Source organism: Myotis myotis, unplaced genomic scaffold (genome assembly GCF_014108235.1).
Source record: "Myotis myotis isolate mMyoMyo1 unplaced genomic scaffold, mMyoMyo1.p scaffold_m19_p_1, whole genome shotgun sequence".
In the NCBI taxonomy this organism is placed as follows: Eukaryota; Metazoa; Chordata; class Mammalia; order Chiroptera; family Vespertilionidae; genus Myotis; species Myotis myotis.
In genome coordinates, this window is record NW_023416313.1 from 72246728 (window position 1) to 72269728 (window position 23001).

The 23001-nt window shown below is 41.6% G+C and overlaps 1 protein-coding gene across 6 annotated transcripts in view; it reads left to right on the forward strand.

The window, feature by feature from the left end:
• USP6NL (USP6 N-terminal like) overlaps positions 1-23001 on the forward strand; it is a 179389-nt gene that overhangs the window by 62933 nt on the left and 93455 nt on the right. For 4 of the 6 annotated variants that reach the window (XM_036341229.1, XM_036341238.1, XM_036341220.1 and 1 more), the window contains exon 3: positions 22078-22127. The exons of the other annotated variants lie outside the window; for them this stretch is intronic. The gene's annotated coding sequence lies outside the window, so the exon portion shown is untranslated. The remainder of the gene's footprint in view (positions 1-22077; positions 22128-23001) is intronic. 6 annotated transcript variants of the gene reach the window in all.

The following is a 23001-nucleotide window of genomic DNA, read 5'->3' on the forward strand; positions in this document are numbered from 1 at the left end:
CTTTTGGGAGTTAGCTTTTTTTACTCAGTTTCCATGCAGATTGTTTTATATATCAATCATTTGTTTCTTCTAATTGCTGAGGTGGTATCCTATAGTATGAAGGATATTTGGATTGTTTCAAGATTTTGGCTATTTTGTGAAGCTGCCATGGGCATGTACAGGTTTTGTGTGGACAAAGATTTTCATTTCTCTGGGATAATACCCTAGAATGTGATTTGTGTATTGAATGGTAAATAGATGTTTTGTTTTTAAAGAAATTGCCAGAAAATAGATCCAGAAACATAGACGCATCGAACAGACTGCCCAACCTCAGAGGGAAGGCGGGGCGGGGGGTGTAAGAGATCAACCAAAGGACTTTGTATGCATGCATATAAGCATAACCCATGGACATAGACAGGATTGTGAGGATATGTGTTGTGGGGTGGGAACGGCTGGGGAGAGATCAATGGGGGGAAAAGGAGACAAATATAATACTTTAAATAATAAATAATTTAAATTTAAAAAATCCATCCAACTATCGAAAAAAAAAAAAAAAAAAGAAAAAGAAAGAAAAGAAACCTGCCAAGAGACCGGTGCTGTTATTTCTCTTAAACTTATTTACTAGTGCCTCATGAAACCGAGACACTCTCTTCTGTAAGAAATACTGTTCCTCCATGTGTGCACAGAGATCTTCACTGTAGCATTGTTTGCAGTATTATCAAACCACCAGAAACTAACTAGCCAGCTTTCAGTAGAAAAGGGTAATACGTTATTATATATCCTTATGCCGGGGTCCAACCCCAGCGGGTCCAGGGGTCCCCAAAGGTGTGGATGGAGTCGGCGAAGAAGGAATGACACAGAGACAGCGTTCAGTTGATCAGCAGCCTAGCCAGGATCTCTAGCCAAGTTCTGGTCAGGATCTCCAGCGAAGTTCTGGTTAGGATCTCCAGCCAGGTTCTGTGTCCATGTTCTCTTGCTAGGTTCTCCAGGTTCTCCAGCCAGGTTCTGTAGCCATGTTCCCTTGCTAGGTTCTCCAGCCAGGTTCTGTAGCCATGTACCCTTGCTAGGTTCTCCAGCCAGGTTCTGTCCAGGTTCTCCAGCCAGGTTCAGTCACCAGGTTCTAATCAGGTTCTCTTACCAATTTCTGTAGTCAGGTTCAATCCAGGATCTTTTGCCATGTTCTCTCCAGCGAAGTTCTTCTGTCTTCTGGTTCCTCTGTACGTTCTGTCTTCTATTCATTCTGTCTTCTTACATCTGTATTTATACCAGTTGATTCCAATCCTATCAATCTCTATTTCAAAGGTTAGGGCGTTTCTTATCTCCATTCCAGGGAGTAAAGATTATGTAGCTTAAGCATGATTGTTCGTAGTTAAAGTGATTAATTACCCACCTGGCACTTAGTTAAGAGGTTTTATTCCCTCCCTAAGTTCAGGGGAAAATCCCTACCTGGGGAAACAACCTTTCTCAGAGACCTTGGTTAAAACACATAGTGCCAAGAAGGTGAGCAAACATATTAAGAACAGTATGCCATATATGCCAGGTCCCTTGAAACAGCAAGCATGGACCGGCTCCCGGCATCCTTAGAGTGGATACACACAGCCAGCCACTGAAAATACTAAGCTTGACTTATATGAACAGACCTAGAAAATAGGCATGAAATATATATGAGTAGAAAAAAATTGCAGAAGAGTATGTACAGTATGGTTCTATTGCCTGCCCTTCATTACATAGGTATGTGTTTATATTGTGCATGTGTGTGTGTGTGTGATATGACTATATATGTTTTGGAGTATGCAGAAGAGAAAGACGTTATGGGAACACACCAAAACCAGTTAACATTGGGATATCCCTTAGGAAAAGGGATATTGGGGAAGAGATTTCACTTTTTTTAATAAGCGGCTGTAGTGCTTGAATATTTTACATGCACATTATAGCTATTCAGTTAGAAAATGAAGTATTCTACAATGTGATTTATTTTTTGAGTGCTTGAAGCATAAAGTTGTATATTTTAACAATCTGGATGAAACTACTTAAATTTTTATTTTGCCATTTTATGTTATAGAGTATACTAAATGTTTTTTCTGGTAACTCTGGTCCTGATGAGGTATTCAGGGCATTCAGGGTTGCTGAATATGAAAACAGATTTAGATGAAATGCCTTTTAACTCTTCCTTATCAATTTTTTAAGTTTCTGACTCAGGCAGGTAGTTATTTCTTATACATTATCAGTGTATCTGTCTCTAGTAGTCTGTCTCATTTCTCATTTCCTGCTCTAATCTTTAACTTGGAAATGAAGCAGCCATCAATTTGGTTTTAATTTTGTCTAAAAATCGTTCTGAATAAAAACAGGACAAATTAGGTCTGAATGAAGGTTTTGAGAGACTTTATAGGTAAAGTACACAAACTTTAATTTGTTGTTTGAACATTTATTTTTCATTGTTCTGAGGCCTTTTTTCTTCTTCTTTGGTTACCTTTGAGTCTCAGCTGTGGTTTAGTAATTTGAAATGGCTTTATATGTGGAGTTCACTAAACTTAGGAATCTTTTAAAAATAGAACCCAACAGTGTGGCTTTCTCTTTTAGAGAAACTTATTACTGTAGTAAAGAAAAGTGACAGGATGTTTTAGAGCAGGGTTATGTAAGAAAAAAAGCCTCTGAACATTCGAATATTTGCGTTTTTCCCCCCATTTCTTAATGGTAAGATGATTCTCACCTCTGTTGACAACTTAATAATAACCCTGTGTAATACTGTGCCTATACCACATGGATAAGACAGGTTTGAATACAGGTGCTGTCATGTACTAGCTGAGTGACCATTCTGATCCTTGGTTTTCTTACATTTAAAATCGTCTTTTGCTTAATATTAGTACATATTTTGTAATTGTCTGGATGGCACATTCAGTGATTACTGTTAGCAGTAAGTGAAATAATTTCTGGCACACAGCAACTATTGAAATAGTGACTGTTGGATAAAAAAAAGCTGTGGTACATTTATACATGGGATACTACTCAGCTGCAAATAAGAAATAAATCTTAACTTTTGTGACAACATGGCTGGACCTGGAGAAACTCTAATGAACAAATAAATGAAATAGACTCATAGATACAGAAAAGAGACTGACAGTTGTTAGAAGGGGATTGGAGGATTGGGTGAAAAAGATGAAGGAGTTAAGCAAAAAAAACACAAAAATCAAAACTCATAGACACAGACAGCAGCATGGTGATTACCAGAGGGGAAGGGGCATGGGAGTAGATAGAAGAGGGTAAGGGGGGGATAAATAATGATGGAAGGAGACTTGACTTTGGGTGGTAAACACAATACAATCAGATGATGTATTATAGAATTGTGCTCCTGAAACCTATATAATTTTATTAACAATGTCACCCCAATAAAGTCAATAAAAATATTAAAAACAAGAAATAGTGACTTACTGTAGAAGATAATGTGAAATTTGAGATTTGCATAATGTATTGTATTTTTAAAATAAAACAATACTTTATTATTTTATTTTTATAGAATTATTATTCTTTGTGCAAGAAACTTGGACAATACAAAATACACAAAAGGAAGATTTTTTAAATTCTTTGTAATTTTATTACTCAAGAAAGATCTCTGTTAATATTTTATTGTATATCATTCTAGTTTTTTTCCCATATGCAATTGCTACTTGTTTTATAGGCTTGGTCTCAAGTCCTTAAGACAACCTTGCATGGTGTGGTAAAATCTCAATTACAAGTAAGGAAAATGAGGCTGAGAGAGGTTAAGATCAAATTGCTGAGAAGTGTTAGAGGTGGTATTCATAATCAGGATTGATGCCCCATTGGAACTAGACAGGGCTTTCCTCCTTGCCTAGTTGAAATCAATTTTCTCCAGAACCAGTTTAAAATAATTTGTGTTTTAAGCTGTTGATCAAGGTTTAGTAGCTTCTACGTTGTGATTGTTTAAGAAAGAAAACTAGGTTTGGGCTTAGTACATTGTTTTTCCATGTATTTTTATAGTTTAATGTTACTTAGATGATATGCATGTTTTGAGCCCCATCAATGTTAAATTGTATGATTGAAGCCAAAGTGAGATTTTGTACTAATATTCTCTAAGCTGTAGAGTTTTATTACAACAGTGTTTGGATGCATTATGTGTTCACTCGGATGTTGAATTACTGAGTAATTTGGAAAATGATTTTTTAAATTAAATATTTACTTATTGATTGATGTGAGAGAGAAAAAGAGGGAGGGGAGAGAGAGAGAGAGAGAGAGAGAGAGAGAGAGAGAGAGAGAGAGAGAGAGTCATTGATCTGGTGTTCCACCTATTCATGCATTCATTGGTTGCTCCTTGTATGTGCCCTGACTGGATATCGAACCACAGCATTGGCATATTGGGACAGTGCTCTAAACAACTGAGCTACTCGGCCAAGGCTGTAAAATTATTTTAAAATTGCTCTTTTATTGCACTAAAAAATGGCTAAGGTAATTCTTATTTTTGTAATCGTTTTGAAATTCTAATTTTCCTGTTCATGTGTCATTAAGAAGTAGAAATTGTTATTTGGGTCAGTAAATATTGCCTTTAATTTAAACATGCTAAAGCATTTACACATCTATATATATAAAAGCCAAGTGACTGGAACGGCAGAATGACCGGAATGACCAGTCACTATGACGCGCACTGCAGCACCAACTGGCCTGATTGGGGTCCCAATTCCCCCCCCCCCATTGGGGGCGGGGCTGGCCAGCCAACTGCCCACGGCCCCTCCCCCCTGCCGGCCCAGCCCGATTGACCCCCATTGGGGCCAGCTGGCTGGACCCCACCCATGCACAAATTCATGCACCGAGCCTCTAGTTTATTTATAATCTTCAGAAACTCCCTGAAAAACTAGTTTTTATATTACACTCTGTATACTGCCTACATAGTACCTTCGGTACACACACACACACACACACACAAACACACACACAAATCTGTTTCCTTAAGGGGACTTGCCTTCATTGCTTTATTATACTTGGACCTTTATCTTAGGGAATTGGGAGGCCTCTTATTTCCTGTATTTTGAAAATTATACTGTCATGATTATAGAAGTATGTAGCCAAACTTGACTGAATGGCTTGAATTGTTGTTTTTTTAAAATTTTACTTATTAAATGTTTTGGGGTGACATTGGTCAACCTGAACATATATAGGTTTCAGGTGTGGGTTCCTATGTTACAAGATCTGTATATTGCACCATGTGCCCACCACCCATCTATTGCTTTTTTATGATTATTTTCAGAAGTAGAATTAAAAAAAATTAGTAGTTTATATGAATGTATCATTTAGGCAATTATAAAACATGTACTAGATTATTATGCTAAGTAAAATAAACCAGTCAGATAAAGACAAATATCACATGATCTTACTTATATATGGAATCTAATGAACAAAATAAACTGACGAACAAAACAGAACCAGAGGCATGAATGCATGGAACAGACTGACAGATTTCAGAGGGGAGATGGATGGGGAGGACTGGAAGAGATTAGCCAAAGAACATATATACATAGCCATGGACACAGACAACAAAGTGTCAAAAGCATGGGCAGCAGGGGTGGTGGGGCTGGGGCTAGGTGGAGGGAGGTAGAGTGGGGCAGTGGGATAATGGGGGCATCTGTAATAAGGTCAACAACAATAAAAAGAGAAGTTAGCCCTGGCTGGTGTGACTCTGTTGGGCATTGTCCAGTGCACTGAAAGTTTGAGGGCTGGATCCCCAGTAGGGGGAGTACAGGAGGCAGCCGATGGATGTTATACATCAATGTTTCTCCCTTCCTCCCTTCCCTTCCTAAAAATCAACAAACTATTTAAAAATAGAAATTAAAGAAAATATCCTTCCTATATAATAAAAGACTAATAGGCAAATCAACCGAATGGCAGAACGACTGGTTGCTATGACATGCACTGATCACCAGGGGGCAGACGCTCAACGCAGGAGCTTCCCCCTGGTGGTCAGTTCACTTCCACAGGGGGAGCGCCGCTCAGCCAGAAGCCCTGACCTGGGCTTACAGCTGGTGAGCGCAGTGGTGGTGGTGGGAGCCTCTCCTGCCTCCATGGCAGCCCTAAGGATGTCAGACTGCTGGCTTAAGGATGTCGGACTGTTGGACTGTCAGTTGGACATCCCCCGAGGGCTCATGGACTGCAAGAGGGTGCAGGCTGGGCTGAGGGACACCCCCCCTCAACCCCCTGAGTGCACGAATTTCGTGCACCAGGCTTCTAGTATACTAATATTACACAAAATAAGCTATGGTTAACTTTAGACATTATACTTTGAATTCAAACATTGTCAAAAACATTCCAGAAAAAATTCACTGTATTTGCTGTATATTTGTAACAGAGGAGGGGTAGATCTGTTTGAGTACTTTACATATTTATATATAACTTCAGTATGATGTAACTTGCAATTTGGTTAGGATTATGTGGACACTAGAGGCCCAGTGCATGAATTCATGCATGGGTGGGGTCCAGCCAGTCTGGCCCCAATTGGGGCAGATCAGGGCGGGGCCTGTTGGGAGGAGGAGATGGTGGGAGATGGCAGGAGGAGGAGATGGCGATTGGCCAGCAGGCCCGGCCCCTGATTGGGGTTGGGGGGCCGATTGGGGTTGGGGCTAGCCATGTGGAGGGGCTGTGGGTGGTGGGCCAGCCAGGCGTGCCCCTGAATGGGAGGGTGATGACTGGGGGTCATTGATCTGGGGGAGGGGCCATGGGTGGTTGGCCAGTTGGCCCAGTCCCTGATTGTGGTGGGGGAGCTGGTCAGGGGTGGGCCCGGGAAGGGGGAGGGGCTGTGGGCCAATCAGGGTGGTGGGGGCACATAGGGGGCGGGGATGGCCAGTGGGAGGGGCTGTGGGAGGTTGGCTGGCCAGCCCCACCTCCTGTTGAGGTGGGCAGTGCGATCAGGGGCGGGGCTGGCCTGGGGGAGGGGGGAGGGGGCCACAGGAGGTTGGCCGGCTGGCCTCACCCCCTGATCAGGCCAATTCGCTGGCCACAGTGGGCATCATAGCAACTGGTCATCATTTGTTCCGGTCGTTATGGACGCTGGCTTTTTATATATATAGAATAGTTTATATAAAATTAATGAGGTAATTAAATGTGACTCTCTGTAGAGGTGTGCAGTAGTTATAGAGTTGGGTGTGTTTGGGGAAGAAGTACAGTGATTATAGGCCTGAGGATGGGGAGTGGTAGGAGATGTTTGGAGTTTCACAACCTGAGACTAGGACCAGATTATCAAGGATTGTTTCAGAAACATTGGGATTTATCCTCAAAATAGCCAGATGTAGATATCCAGAAAGCAGCAGAATATGAGTTTTGCATTCAGGTAGAATAGGGTGGAGCAATATAGATATACGTTTCATCATTTTGGGAATGGGTATAATCACTTATGGAGAACTTCTTGAAGACAGGGATAGAAGAGAAGGAGAGAGAACCCAAGGGAATGCTGTTAGAAAAGGAGACAGATCCCTGTGATGCTGGTCTTCTTCTGTACATGGGCATTAACACCTGTATTTGTTGGAGTGGAATTTAGTAGGGGGGGAGGGGGGCGGGGCAGAAGCCAAGACCTCATAATCTTTTTGGTATCTGAACTGACCTCTTACCTCCCAACAGGCTCTTGCTAACTTTATACCCGTTTTGTTTGTACATATGCAGCTAGATGTTGGTACTTGAGAATAAACCATAACCTTCTGACTAGTTGTACTTTAAATTCATGATCTTGATCTTTTTTTTTTTTTAAATATATTTTATTGATTTTTCACAGAGAGGAAGGGAGAGAGATAGAAAGTTAGCAACATCGATGAGAAACATCGATCAGCTGCCTCCTGTACATCTCCCACTGCGGATGTGCCTGCAACCCAGGTACATGCCCTTGACCGGAATCGAACCTGGGACCTTCCAGTCTGCAGGCCGACGCTCTATCCACTGAGCCAAACTGGTTTCGGCATGATCTTGATCTTTAAGTGGACTTCTACTGTTGCCTGGAGTCATACTACATTATCCTACTTAATTCATGAAAGTAACTATCTCCGTTTCCCCCCTTTTTCTCAAACCTTCAACATCTCTTCCCCATATCCAATTCTCAGCTGATAATCTTGCTTCCTTCTTTACTGATAAACTTGAAGCTAATTACTTCAATGGACTAGTAGTGTCAATTACCTACATCACAGTAACTGAACCCATGTAGTCTGCCTGTTCCTAATATAGATGAACTCTCTCTGCTCCTATGTAATGCTAGCTCCTTTCCTTGTGCACTAAATTCTCTGTCCTCTCACCCTCCCCAAAACATTGTTCAATCAGTTCTCTATTCTTTCTCTCGTGTCATCAGTTTTCCTCCTCTGTTGGCTCATACCCATCATTAATCAAATGAAACAATACTGCATTTGACTCTACTCACTTTAACAGCAACCATTCCGATTCTCCATTCCCCTCTGCAGTGAAGTAGTTGTCTGTACTCACTGTCTTTACTTTCTCTGCTTCCATTTCCTTTTAAAAGCATGTAAGTCAGACTTTCAGCCCCATCACTTTAACATGGGTGATAATCCACTTTAAAGTTTGCTTTTAAAATAATAAATCTTATTTGAATTAGAATATGTTATTGACACCACGTTAAATTCTTATGCCAAGTAAAGAAATGTGTACACTTTACCATCCATCTTTAGTTGGTTTGCTTATATTATAAAAAAGGTGCTAAAATGGTAACACATTTTAATTGCTCTTGTTAAATATTGGGTATCATACTTGTTGGCTTTGTAGTATTGGGCTCCATATGTCTTTTTGTGTGACTATTCCTCAGTCTTTTCTATGACTAAAAATTGTCTAGTTTTGATTAAGCAGATGGTTTCAAGTTTCTCTCTAATGTGTTGAATGAAATTGTGAATGAAAAACGGAGCTGAGTGAACATGAAAACAATTAGCATGCAGGAAGTTTAGTACAGACAGAAAACATTATAGCAAGTCTGATGTGTAGTTAATGACAGCCATAATTCACAATGAGTTGTATGCATTAGCTTTTATTAATCTCTTAAAAATTCTTTTGAGGACATGGAATTTCCTAGAGGATTTTAAAATCCTCTAGTTATGACCCGAAAGGAAGTAATCAATCGGCTTTTTTTCTTTCATACAAGAAACATAAAATCAAAGTTCTTCTGAATGAAATTGAGAGCTACATTGATAGGCTCAAAGTATTGAATGTGATTGATTTGTTGTTAAAGAGAGGTTTAGAGATACTCTTCCTGATACCTCTCTATATTACATTCTCTCACTGTGATTTGGTCTATTTTTCCTTTGAATTCTGCCAATTTTTGCTTTATATATTTTGAGATTATGTTATTAGGCTTATACTTATGTCTTCCTTATAGATTGATTCTTTTGTTGCTATGAAATGTGTGTGTGTTTTTTTTTTATTTCTAGTAGTTATTCTCGCCTAAATCTATTTTGTCTAATAAGAATACAATTATGTCACCTTCTTTATATTCATGTTTGCATGGTATAGCTGTTCTTATTCTTTTCCCCTTTAAACTTTCTATGTTAATATATTTCAGATGTTTCTATATATGTTTATATTTCATTCGATAATTTTTTTTCTTTTAATTATAGTGTTCAGTTTATTGTTACATGTACTACTGTTATGTATAGGTCTAATTAATCTGACTTCGTTTATATCTTCCCACCGGTTTTAAATTCTTTTTCTGTCATTTCTTGTCATATTTTAGATTATTCAAAGAATTTCACTATCCATTATGAGATCTATTAGCTTGTTAGTTATAAATTATTTTGCTATTCTTTAGTGTTACCCTAGATTGCATTATTCATCTTTGCCTTATTAGAAAATACAAGTTAGTGCAGTTACCCGTTTATCAGAAAAATCTAGGGACCTTTATCTATATCCTTCCTGCATTTAGGTATTGTTCATGTATATTTTAATTCTACAAATATTTTAAGCCCTGTGTATTTAATATCCATATATTTATCTTTTTTCATTACTCTTTATTTCTTCCTTCATGTATGTTCTTCTACCAGTGCTCATATTCTTCTGCTTGAAGAACTCCCTTTTATATTAGTGTATGTGTGCTGACCATTAAATATCTCAGATATTGTTTGTGTGGAAATATCCGTATTATTTTAATTCAATTTGAAGGATGTATTTTAAATTTCTTAAAATTCTAAGTTGCTGGTTATTTTCATCATGCATGTTAAAAGTGTTAATTGGTTGTCTTCCAACTATAATCATTTCTGTTTAGAAAATTGTAGTAGTCTTATTGCTGTTCTTTTGAAGGTTATATGTCTTTTTCCTCTGGCTGTTTTGAAAGTTTCTTTGTCTTTAAATTTCAGAAGTTTTTACTTTTATGTGCCCTGGTGGATTTTTTCTTTGTATATATCCTGCCTGAGGTTTAGTTTGCCTTTTGAATCTGTGAGTTAGCATTCTTGATTATTAGATCTTTAAAACTGCTTCCACACCATTATATCAATTTTCCTTTTCTGTGACTTCAATTGTAATGTGTGTCAGGCCATTTCCTTGTGTTTCATAAGTCTCCTATGCTCTTTCATGTACTTTCTATCCTTTTTTTTTTTCTTTTCTTGTTTTAGTCTAGAGATTTTCTAGTAATTAATCCTCTCTTTAACTGTGTCTAATCTGTTAAGGCTATCTGTTGAGTTTTTAATTTCAGTGATTGTATTTTTCAATTCTAGAATTTACATATTCTTAAAGATTCCAAGTCTTTGGTGAGAATCTACATTGTGTCATCAGTTTTCTTAAACATGTTAATTATAAAAATTCTCTGTCAGATACTGCAGAATCTATCTTACCTTGTGGATCTTTTTTTCTTTTTCTTTAAGTTTGACATGATTTCTTTGTAAGCCTGCAAACTTTTTATTGGATGGCAACTATTATACATGAAAAATTTGTAGAGGTTTTGAATAAATTTTCAGCTGCTGGCAGGCAGTTAGAGAACAGACAGAGCAACTTTGTTCATTATGTTTGAGCTGTTGCAAGTCTGAGTTTTAGTATTTAAAAGGCTCTGTTTATTTCTAGTTCTCCATTAATCCTAGGGTGTAGTCATTCAGGGATCTTAGCTGAAAATCTGGGGTGCCTACCAGGGGCATGCCTCCTGGATGGGTCTTGAACTCCAATTTTTATCTTCCCAGGACTGCCAGAAATTCGGTTTAGCTTTTTAACTGCTATTGCTAGTCTCTATTTGGCTTCCTGAAGTCTGTGCTGCTTATGAATTGGCAAAACATTGCGGAGTTAGCAATGAGGTTTTAGTTTGACTTCTCTTTGCTTTCTTTTCTTTGGGGATCGTGGCCTTCAGGCCCTGCCTGCCTTAAGTGCCCTGAGTGCCAGTATTTGTCTTCCCAGCCCTGGGAGACAGTGAAAACGGTTGAGTTTTCTTCCTCTTAGCAGTTTTTATCTGGGGTAGGCAGTGTTGACACTCTTTCCCTCTTACACTCTTGCCACCCATCTTCCTTTATTCTTGCTGTATGTAATACAAATGTAATGGCTGGAGATCCAATAGCCAATCTTTGTACCATGAATTGACTTGAGGATGGAAGTCTTCAAGAGGATTCTAGAGAAGAAAGATTGAAGAGCCTGGAATCCTATCGACTCTAGAGTCCTCATATCAGACCTAGAGGACTTAGATCTAGATTTCCTAGATATCTGGAGAGAAATCAACATCTTCTCCTGTTTTAGCCTTGCTACTTTAAGTTTTGTGCTTACCCAGTCAAATCTAATGCTAATTAATAGAGCAAATTTACATATGCATACATTCAACACTAATGTATTAAAGGTAATTGGTTTTTAGTCTTATATAGTTGTGACATCCTACCTAATAATAGAGAAACATGGTAATTAACCATAACTTTGCTACCCTTCCCATTGGCTAATCAGCGAGTTATGCAAATTAACTGCCAACCAAGATGGCGGCCGGCAGCTAGGCAGCTGAAGCGAACAGGAGGCTTGCTTTCTCCAGTGAAGGAGGAAGCCAAGGTTCCCCGCCTGCTGCTGCCGGCCTCTGTGCTGCAGTCTAAGAAACAATGTTGCAATTATAGAAGGTAAATAAACCCCAGAAACCTGCTTTCAGCCGTCAGAGTTGGAGGTAGCAGAACCGCAACAGTGTTACAATTATAGAACCCAAACAAACCCAGATACCTGCTTTCAACAGCCGAGGTCTCAGAGCTGGAGCTGAGCCTCAGAGCTAAAGCCAGCTCTCAGTTCCAGTGACAGCCATAGAAGGTAAATAAATACCAGAATAAAAAAGAAAAAGAAAAAAAGGAGAGTTTGGGAGCTTCAGTCACCCGCCAGCCTGAAAACGGCCCTCAGCCCCTCATCCAGACTGGCCTGGCACCCAAGCAGGACCCACACCCTGAGGGGGCTGTGACCAGCTGCAAACAGCCATCATCCAGGCTGGGGTGACCAGCTGGCCCCCACCCGTGCACCAGGCCTCTATCCTATATAGTAACAGGGTAATATGCAAACTGACCCTAACAGCAGAAGGACTGGGAATGACTGGTCACTATGACACACACTGACCACCAGGGGGCAGACGCTCAATGTAGGAGCTGCCCCCTGCTGGTCAGGGCACTCTCACATGGGAGGAGCTCTGCTCAGCCACAAGCCAGGCTGACGGCTGCCAGTACAGCGGTGGTGGTGGGAGCCTCTCCTGCCTCCTCAGCAGCGCTAAGGATGTCCGACTGCAGCTTAGGTCTGCTCCCTGCTGGCAAGTGGGCATCCTCCGAGGGCTTCCGGGCTGCCAGAGGGATGTCTGATTGCCATCTTAGGCCCAATCCCCCGGGTAGCGGGCCTAAGCCAGCAGGTGGACATCCCCTGAGGGGTCCCAGACTGTGAGAGGGCACAGACCGGGCTGAATGACCGCCCCATCCCCCCCCACATCCCCCCCACCTGAGTGCACAAATTTTTGTGCACCGGGCCTCTTGTAGATAATAATTGACATTCACTGAGTGAATGGTTTCATTGAAGGTTTATGTATTATATCTCCCATACTTGCCTAAATGCCATTACTTTAATTCCCACACAAGAAAACATGGAAATCCAAGTTAATGAGACGAATGTTACTATAGAGGAAGACTTGAATACAAATGATTTTAGTTATTATTATTGGCAAATTACTTATGACATACCTACCAATTGATCCCAATAGACCATACTTGGGAATTACTGTACACTGTCTTGAAACAATACCCTTTTTTCCATTCCACAAATATAATTCCATGGGCAAAATATGATTATAGATCAATGTAAAGGGAGAAATAAAAAAAGTAAGGGATGATTGAAAAAATGTTCAGAAATTAGTGAGAAATTACATATAGAGGGTTGAAAGAAAAAAACTGTTAAAAATGACACTAAGCTTTTGAATTGAAGGTCTGTCATGGTGATGCTGTTGTTTGTAAAAGGCAAATTAGGACAGGGTTTCTTGTAAGAAAATCAATGTTTCATTACTTAAGATTGAAAACATGTTTAGTTGGTATGCTCCCTCTTTGATGTGTATTAATTCTCTGCATAATGTAAATTGTATAATCTAATCTAATAAAAGAGAAACATGGTAATTGGCGTATGACCGCTACCCTTCCCATTGGCTAATCAGGGAGATATGCAAATTAACTGACAGCCAAGATGGCGGCCGGCAGCCAGGCAGCTTGAAACTAACATGAGGCTTGCTTGCTTCAGTGATGGAGGAAACCAACGTTCCCTGCCTGCCTTGCAGGCCTCTGAGCCTGCAGTTTGAAACATTTTAACAAATATAGAAGCTAAAAAAAAACACCCAGAAACCAGCTTTCAGTGAGCTGGGATCTCAGAGCTGGAGTCAGAGCTGGAGTTATACATTGTTTCGATTACCTACTTTCAGCAGCGGAGGCCTAAGATCTGGAGCCTCAGAGCTAAAGCTGGCCTAGAATTAAAAAGAAAAAAAGAAAAAAAGGAGCGGTTGGGAGCTTCCGTCACCCGCCAGCCTGAAAACAGCCCTCAGCCCCTCACCCAGACTGGCCAGGCACCCCAGTGGGGGCCCCACCCTGAAGGATGTGTGACCAGCTGCAAACAGCCCTCAGCCCCTCACCCAGGCTGGCCAGGCACCCCAGTGGGGACCCCAACCCTGAAGGGTGTGTGACCAGCTGCAAACAGCCATCATCCCCTCACTCAGGCTGGCCAGGCACCCCAGTGGGGACCCCCACCCCAAGGGTGTGTGACCAGCTGCAAGCAGCCATCATCCCCTCACCCAGGCTGGCCAAGCACCCCAGTGGGGACTCCCACCCTGAATGGTGTGTGACCAGCTGCAAACAGCCATCATCCTCTCACACAGGCTGGCCAGGCACCCCAGTGGGGACCCCCACCCTGATCCAGGACACCCTTCAGGGCAAACCAGCCAGCCCCATCCATGCACCAGGCCTCTATCCTATATAGTAAAAGGGTAATATGCCTCCCAGCACCGGGATCAGCGGAGCCGAGAGGCCTCCCGGCACCGGGATCAGTGTGACAGGGCGCAGCGCCCAAACCCCCTGATTGCCCTGCGGCTCTGTGTGTGACAGGGGGTGGGGCCACAACCTCCCTATCTGCCCTGCTCTTTTTGTGACGGGAGAAGGCGCCCCAACCTCTGATCGCCCTGCGGCTCTGTGTGTGACAGGGTGCAGCGCCCCAACCCCCTGATCTGCCCTCCTCTGTGGGTGATAGAGGGCGGCGCCACAACCCCCACCCCTCCCACGGGCCCTGCTCTGTGTGTGATGGGGTAGAGCCATAACCTCCCCATCGGCCCTGCCCTGAGTGTGAGAGTGGTGGCATCCCAACCCCCTGATCTGCCCTGCTCTGTGTGTGACAGGGGGCGGTGCCCCAACTCCCCTATGGGCCCTACTCTGTGAGTGACAGGGGGGAGCTCCTCAACCCCCTGATGGGCCCTGCTCTGTGCGTGACAGGGGGCAGCGCCCCAAACCCCCGGATTGGCCCTGCTCTGTGCATGACAGGGGGTGGCGCCGCAACCTCCCCATTGACCCTGCCTTGAGTGTGACAGGGGGCGGTGCCCCAACCCCCCAATCGGCCCTACCCTGAGCGTGACTGGGGGTGGCATCGCAACCTCCTGACCCGCCCTGCTCTATGCATGACAGGGGGCGGCACCCCAACTCCCCAATCGGCCCTGCTCTGAGCCTGACCAGGGGCTGCACCTAGGGATTGGGCCTGCCCTCTGCCACCCGGGAGCAGGCCTAAGCCAGCAGGTCGTTATCTCCCGAGGGGTCCCAGACTGCGAGAGGGCACAGGCCAGGCTGAGGGGCCCCCCCCCTTACCCCCGAGTGCACAAATTTTTGTGCACCAGGCCTCTAGTATCAATATAAAAGGATTTCTTTACCTTTTCCGACTGTAAAGGATATTATAGAACTTTACTTTGTTTGCAGCTGTACCCTTATAATATTCTATAGCTGCCCCTATCTCCAGGCAGTATCTCAGAGACTGGTCTTAAAATATAATTCTTATGTATGTGGCAAAACTATGACCCCATTGAAAACAGTAATTCAACATAAAGCAGCATTATTTTCTTATTTTGACACAGATTATAATTAGCATCTGGGATTTATGGTAGTATCTGTTCACATTTTTGAGGAATACACTTGGGAATGACTCATTATCCTGACTCACTTGTTGAATTTCACTGTCATTCAAAAGCTCTTTCATTCTGCCTTTCTTTTCCTGGCTTTATTTTTTTCTCCCAATGAATAGAATTGCTATAGTGAGTCTCACATTGCTGAATATATCCTTTGTTTTTTTCTTAATTGGTGTGTATATGCCACGCCTCAAGGCATATTCAAAGCTTTTACTTATGATGGCTGGCATTTTGTTGTTTAGTCTTGGCAGGAAGTGTAGTGAGAGTTAGTAGTGTGTAAGAGTAGTAAGACAACAAGCTCTTTGTTAATAAGATGAATGTATAAATACTTCATAATTTACTTTAGTGGAAACATGCATCTGTTGTTTAGAAATGTACTATAAATTTTGTTGTACCCAATTAAAGCCATCAGGCCTAGTAAATATTTCTGCTTAACAATTGAGCTGGCCAAATTATTTCCAAGAATATTTGATCAAGCAAAATTTCAGGGAAATATTTTAAATAGTCCTTAGAGTTTATAATAGGATCAGACCAAGGACTTAAATTTAATGAGTTTTGCTGCACTATGTTTATGTTATCAGAGAAAAGCTTGGATGGTCTTTCTCCATTGCTAGTAGGAGTAGGGTCCTTGGGGCACCTCTGGAATAAGCATTTCTAGAAGCCCCCTGGAAGGATGAGAAGCGGTAGAAAGCTTTATTTTCGTGGAATTGCATCCCTTGGTTTCTAAAGTCACATTTCCCTTAATCCAGTCCTGGAAGAGGTGCATCTGGGGATTCAGCAGAGCTAGAAGCAAAGCCTGTGTCCAGAGGTTTTCCACTCCTTGGTAGAGTTGGGTCCGGTACAGCATCAGGCTAGTTGCAGTCCATCAGTCCATTGTGTGGGGTCCATTTAGATGTGGGCCATGTGGGTGAGTGCAGAAGTGTGTTAATGTCTATATGATACTCTTGTAATCAACCTACATATTAATAACAGGAAAGGAGCAAAGGAAAGGCCAAATACTGTAGGCATGTGATTTATGCAGCTTTGCTAGGAAGCTGCAGTTTAACACTCCCCAGGGGGCCACTAGTCTGTTCCCCTCAGATCCCTGGGGGGAGGGACAGGACAGGGAAGGAACAGGCACATGCTCAGTAAAGTCTGGGTGACACACGGAAGGTTTGGGCCTGTCAGTTGCTCTGCAAGCCAGCCGTCAAGTGTGAGCAAACAAAAAAGTGAACTCCTTTGTTTAGGAGATTAAATATTCCAATCTTCCCACGCTTGCAGTGGCTGTCTGCTCTGGCCAATGACCTGTTCCCAGATTGACTGACAGACCCGTACCTTCCCTGCATCACCCAGACTTTACTGGGTATGTGTCTGTTCTTTCCCTGTCCTGTCCCTCCCCTCCAGGATCTGAGGGGAATAGACCAGTGGACCCCTGGGGAATGTTAACTGCAGCTTCCTGGCAAAGCCGTATAAATCACATACCTATAATATTTCGTGTTCCCTTTGCTCCTTTCCTGTTATTAATAACTAGGTTGATTACAATAGCATATAGACATTAACACAGTTGTGTGCACAAGATTTGGAGACAGCGAGGCCTGGGTTTGATTTGTGGCACCACCACTTTAATGGCTGTGCAATTTTGGGCCAAGTTAACCTATGTTTATGTTTCAGTTTTCTCATCTCTACAGTGATACCTGTGTCACAAGGGTTGTGTTAGGATTACATTAGAAAATTTTTATTCATTCATTTAGTCATTCATTAAGTTTACTGAGCATCAGTTTTGTGTCCGGCACTGTACTAGGCACTAGTTTACAGTGGTAAATAGAATAACATGGCCTGATCTGTGGATCCATTGGCGAAGACAGAAAGCAAACAAGTAAACAATAAAATAATTTAAAATTACAGTATTCTTTGTGAAGGAAGATATCAAGGCACCATGTAAGACAACAGCTAAAGGAGGATCTCCCTAAACAGGTAGCTCTTTGTCCAAGATGGGAAGGAAGAGGGAAGAGGGGTAGGGTGGAAAGGAGAATTCCAGACAGAAGGAATAGAATGTGGGATGTTCCTGAAGCACCTACAGAAAAAGGTTGCTATTAGGAACTAAAAGGAGGCCTTTCTGGTAGGAGTACTGCTTCAGATTGTGAAGAGTAAGATAAATAGCTATTCATGATCTGTGTGGTGCTTGACTCATGGTGTATGATTAATGTTAGTTGGTATCATTGTTATTATTATAATGATCCCTTATTTATTTAGATGTTATGGTTACTTCCAGGGCTGTCACTTAATACTTTGAAGGAAGCAAATAGCTTGCAAAGTAGATGCCAGAGTCAGTGTATTAAAACTTATGTGTGCTGTTTAGAGAGGCCTTTAGGTACTCATTCAGCTTGTTGATAATTATTTTTCATACTGCTCACATAAATTTTGTTGATTTTTTATAACAGCCTAGAAGTGGCAAATTAGGGCATGAATTTAGAGATTTTCTAAAAGCAGCAAGGTTTAGTGTAATAAAATTTACAGTGACTGATTATTAAAAATGTGAGATGATGAAAATTTTTTTTCAGATTTAGTGAGGTATATATTTACATACTGTGAACTCATTCAAAGCACACAGCGTGATGAATTTTGTAATTAAATCATAATGCTGCCACCTCGTGATATAGAAAAATTCCAACAAAAATCCTAAAAGTTCTTTTTAAAAGATTTTTCATTGATTTTTTTAGAGAGAGAAAGGAAGGGAGAGGAAGAGAGAGAGAGATGTGAGAGCAAAACATTGCCTACCAGGGATCGAACCCACAACCCGGGCATGTGCCCTGACCAGGAATTGAACTGACAACCTTTCAGTGCACAGATGACATCCACACTGGCCAGGGTGGAAATGTTGGAGATAGGTTTTATTTAGATGTTAGAAAGGTATTCGATAAACTTCTGTGATGCCACCACAGATGAGAAGTGATAGGTCATTTAAGGATTTTATAATTTATTGATGGACCATATTTACATTTTTGTCAGTCAGAGTGAAGGTCTTTGTTAGTGTGTCTTAGGGTCTTAGCTTATTCAACAGTTTTTCAGTGGCTAGAATGAAAATTTGGTTATGATAATTGGATTTATGAAGGAAGAGATAGGGTCCAAAGTTGACAGAGATAGCTTGAGAAAGGTTTTGAAATTCAGACTTAGAAAAGCTTTACAGGTTCGAATAATGAAGTAAAATGAAAAACAGTTTTAATTACAAATGATAGAATGCTAAGTTCTACACTGAGATTGAGACAGCTCTTAAGAGAGTACTGAGAGATTTTCAATGAAGTATATGCTAATTATGAGCCCATTAATGGACTTGCCAGTCAGAAAAGGAAAGTGAATGGTTTGGTTGCAGATCAAGGGAGGTAATAGAGTTGTTCTCTTCACATCAGACTTTTTCTGGGGTATCATGTTGAATTAGGGTGTCAGATTTCAGAGGGGACTTTAATAAAATGTCATGTGTTGTGCAGTATACCTCAGTGATTGTTATTTATAGGTTTGTCATGTGAAAGCCTAATTTTGTTTAGAACTAAAAGGAAGACATTTCTAATAATAATTAGAACATTTCAAGATAGAATGGGCTGAATTGTGAGATTTTGGAAGCATTAAACTAAGTAACCACTGACTAAGGATGTGATATGAGAGATGTCATCATTTGTGGGAGGTTGAGCTAGATACACTTTCATATTCCTTCCAATTCCTTTAACTTTTAAAAAACTTGTTACTTCTTAGATACCTTACAATTAATCTTATTAATTTTGTCCCTAAAACTTTATTAATAATAAATATCTTATGTTTATATAGTACTTTAGGTTTTAAAATGCTTTTATGAGGCCTGATTAAATGTTATGGCCACAAGAATTCTACAAGTTGGGCAGAAACTGTTTTACAATTTTAATTTAATTTAATTTTATGTTTTTATTGATTTTTAGAGAGAGAGGAAGGGAGAGGGATAGAAAGATGGAAACATTGATGAGAGAGAAACATCATTGATCTGCTGCCTCCTGCACACTCCCCACAGGGGATTTAGCCCGCAATTCCAGGCATACTATATATACCCTGACCAGGAATCAAACTGGTGACTTCTTAGTTCCTGGGTCCACGCTGAGCTATACCAGCTGGGCTTACAATTTTTAGACAGTTGCATTTTTTTAAAATTTAAATTCTTGTTGAAAATATTACCTATGTCTCCTTCCCCCTCTCCCCCATTGACCTCTTTCCCTGGCAGCTCCCACCCCCCAGCACATGCCTTCACCCCCCCACTCTCTTGTGTTCTTTGGCTATGCTTATATGCAAGCATACAAGTCCCCTAGTTGATCTCTTACAGTCTTTTTTTTTTTTTTTTTTAGCCCCGCTTTCCCTCTGAGGTTTGATGGTCTGTTCGAAGCTTCTATTCTATTATCTCTGAATCTATTTTTGTAGATCAGTTTATGTTGTGAATTGTATTCCACAAGTTTATTAAAGTACTAGAGGCCTAGTGCACAAAAATTTGTGCACTCGGGGGGGGGGGGGGTGTCCCTCAGCCCGGCCTATGCTCTCTTGCAGCCTGGGACCCCTCAGAGGATGTCCACCTGCTGGCTTAGGCCTGCTCCCTGGGGGTATCAGGCCCAAGCTGGTAGTCAGACCTTCCTCTGGCAGCCCGACAGCCCTCGGGGGATGTCCACTTGCCGGCGGGGAGCAGGCCCAAGCTGCAGTCTGACATCCTTAGTGCTGCTGAGGAGGCGGGAGAGGCTCCCACCACCACCACTGTACTGGCAGCCATCAGCCTGGCTTGTGGCTGAGCAGAGCTCCCCCTGTGGGAGCGCACTGACCACCAGAGGGCAGCTCCTGCATTGAGCGTCTGCCCCCTGGTGGTCAGTGTGTGTCCTAGTGACCAGTCATTCCCAGTCGTTCTGTTGTTAGGGTCAGTTTGCTTATTACCCTTTTATTATATAGGATAGAGGCCTGGTGCATGGGTGGGGTCTGGCTGGTTTGCCCTGAAGCGTGTCCCAGATCAGCGTGGGGGTCCCGCTGGGGTGCCTGGCCAGCCTGGGTGAGGGGATGATGGATGTTTGCAGGCTGGTCACACCCCCTTCAGGGTGGGGGTCCCCACTGGGGTGCCTGGCCAGCCTGGGTGAGGGGCTGATGGCTGTTTTCAGGTTGGCCAAGCCCCCCAGCAATGGAAGCTCCCAGCCTCTCCTTTTTTTCTTTTTCTTTCTTTTTTCTATTCTGGGGCTTATTTACCTTCTATAATTGAAACTTTGTTGCTTTAAGTGGAGCTCAGAGCCGCTCGCGGCAGGCAGGAGGGAAGCCTCCTGCTCTCTCCAGCTCCGTGGCCACAGCCGGTTGAAAGCAGGTATCTGGGGTTTATTTACCTTCTATAATTGAAACTTTGTTGCTTTGAGTGGAGCTCAGAGCTGCCTGCAGCATGCAGAAAGCTTGGCTTCCTCCATCATTGGGGCAACCAAGCCTCCTGCTTGCTCCAGCTCCATGGCTGCCGGCTGCCATCTTGGTTGGGTTAATTTGCATATAGTCGCTCTGATTGGCTGGCATGCGTGGCTTAAGGCGTAGCAAAGGTACAGTCAATTTGCATGTTTGTCTTTTATTAGTGTAGATGTTCTTGAAAAGGACTTCTCTTGGCACAACTACATTTGGTAAGATCAATGTCTTATAGAAAATATGACTTAAAGGGGAAAAAATACCCTTGAAAAGGCTTAAAGGCATTTCAAAAACACTTTAAATCAGCCAAGCTTTAAGACCTCACGGACCATAAGTGGTACGCGGACCACCAGTTGGCAATAACTGCTTTAAATCAAAGTCCTGTAAGAAATCCATTTTAAAACAACCCAGATTTATCGCAGTAAGTGAATTAATCAGGAAAGTTGCAGTGTAATCTGCTGAGGCAGATTCTCCTGTAACCTTTGTTATTTGGTTGAACTTATTTTTAAAGTATTTGAACCAGCCCTTAATAGCATAAAATGTAATGGTTTAGCATTTGTATTATTATTTTTAAAATTTATTGTTTTTATTGATTTCAGAGAGGAAGGGAGAAGGAAAGATAGAAACATCAATGATGAGAGAGAATCATTGATTGGCTATCTCCTGCATGCCCCCTACTGGGGATTGATCCCACAACCCAGGCATGTGCCCTTGACTGGAATTAAACCTGGACCCTTCAGTCCACAGGCTGATGCTCTATCCACCAAACCAAAGCAGCTAGGGCCATTTGTATTATTCTTTAATTTTTGCAGTTCTCAATAAAGTGCTAACACTTTTGAAAATTATTGCAGTGAGTAAGGATATGCTTCTCTGGGCCTGGTTTTTGATTCACATGTTAAGAATGTAGAATATAGACACTTAATTTCCTCTTTCTGCACCACACTGCTCCCCAGCCTACATGGTCTGCTGAATGGAAGAGCAAGTATTAATTGGTTTTCTTTTGGTAACAAGAAAGAAGTAGTTATGCACGTGGCCATAGTTTCTGTCTCATTGAATTTGTATTCTTTCCTTCCTTCTTTTAGAGCAGTAAAGAAAACTGAAAGGTGAAGGCATTCTATCAGAGAAGGCTGAGGTGACTTATTTTTTTTACTTTTCTATATTTTTAAAAAATATGTTTTTATTGATTTTTAGAGAGAGAGGAGGGAAGAGAGATAGAGAGAAACATCATCAATTGGCTGCCTCCTGCACGCCCCCCCTACTAGGGATGGAGTCCGCCATCTAGGCATGTGCCCTGACCAGGAATTGAACAAGTGACTTCTTGGTTCATGGGTTGAGGCTGGGCTAAGGTGGCTTATTCTTGACCCTTCTAATGTTCCCGATCACTGGGGGCTAAAAGAAGGGTGTGGTAAAGAAGGGAACCATTTGCTTGTGTAGAAGTAGCTATGTTGGAATAGTATTAAATCTTCAACTTTTCCCTGTAGAGGGAATTTTCCTCCTAACATTATCTTTACAATTGTTTAAATGATTTTTATATTTTGACTAGGTAGAACATATACATGGTAAAAATTGAAGGTCTACTAAAGGTATCCAGTGAAAAATGCATCATTTCAGTTATCTACTTTTGATCTCCCCCAGGATAACCACTATTAACTTTGTATATTTATGTGCATCCCTAATCCCCGACCATATGTTGTATGACTGTTTTGAACCTTGCTTTTTTTTCTATTTACAATATATCTTGGAAATAATTTCAAATCAGTACATAATTTTCCTTCATGATTTTTAATAGCTGAATTGGTGTACTTACGTTGTTTGCAGTCTTTGCTGCTGCACTGTGAAGTTGGCCTTACTTATAAAGAAGGAATTGGTGTTGCTATTATAAACACCTTCTATAATTTCAGATGTGCACTCAGTGAGTTTAAACAGTGCTTTGTAAGAAATGTTTAACACAGTGAGAAAGATGACAGCTGTCTTATGTAAAATGTGTTTTTATTTATAGTCAATCG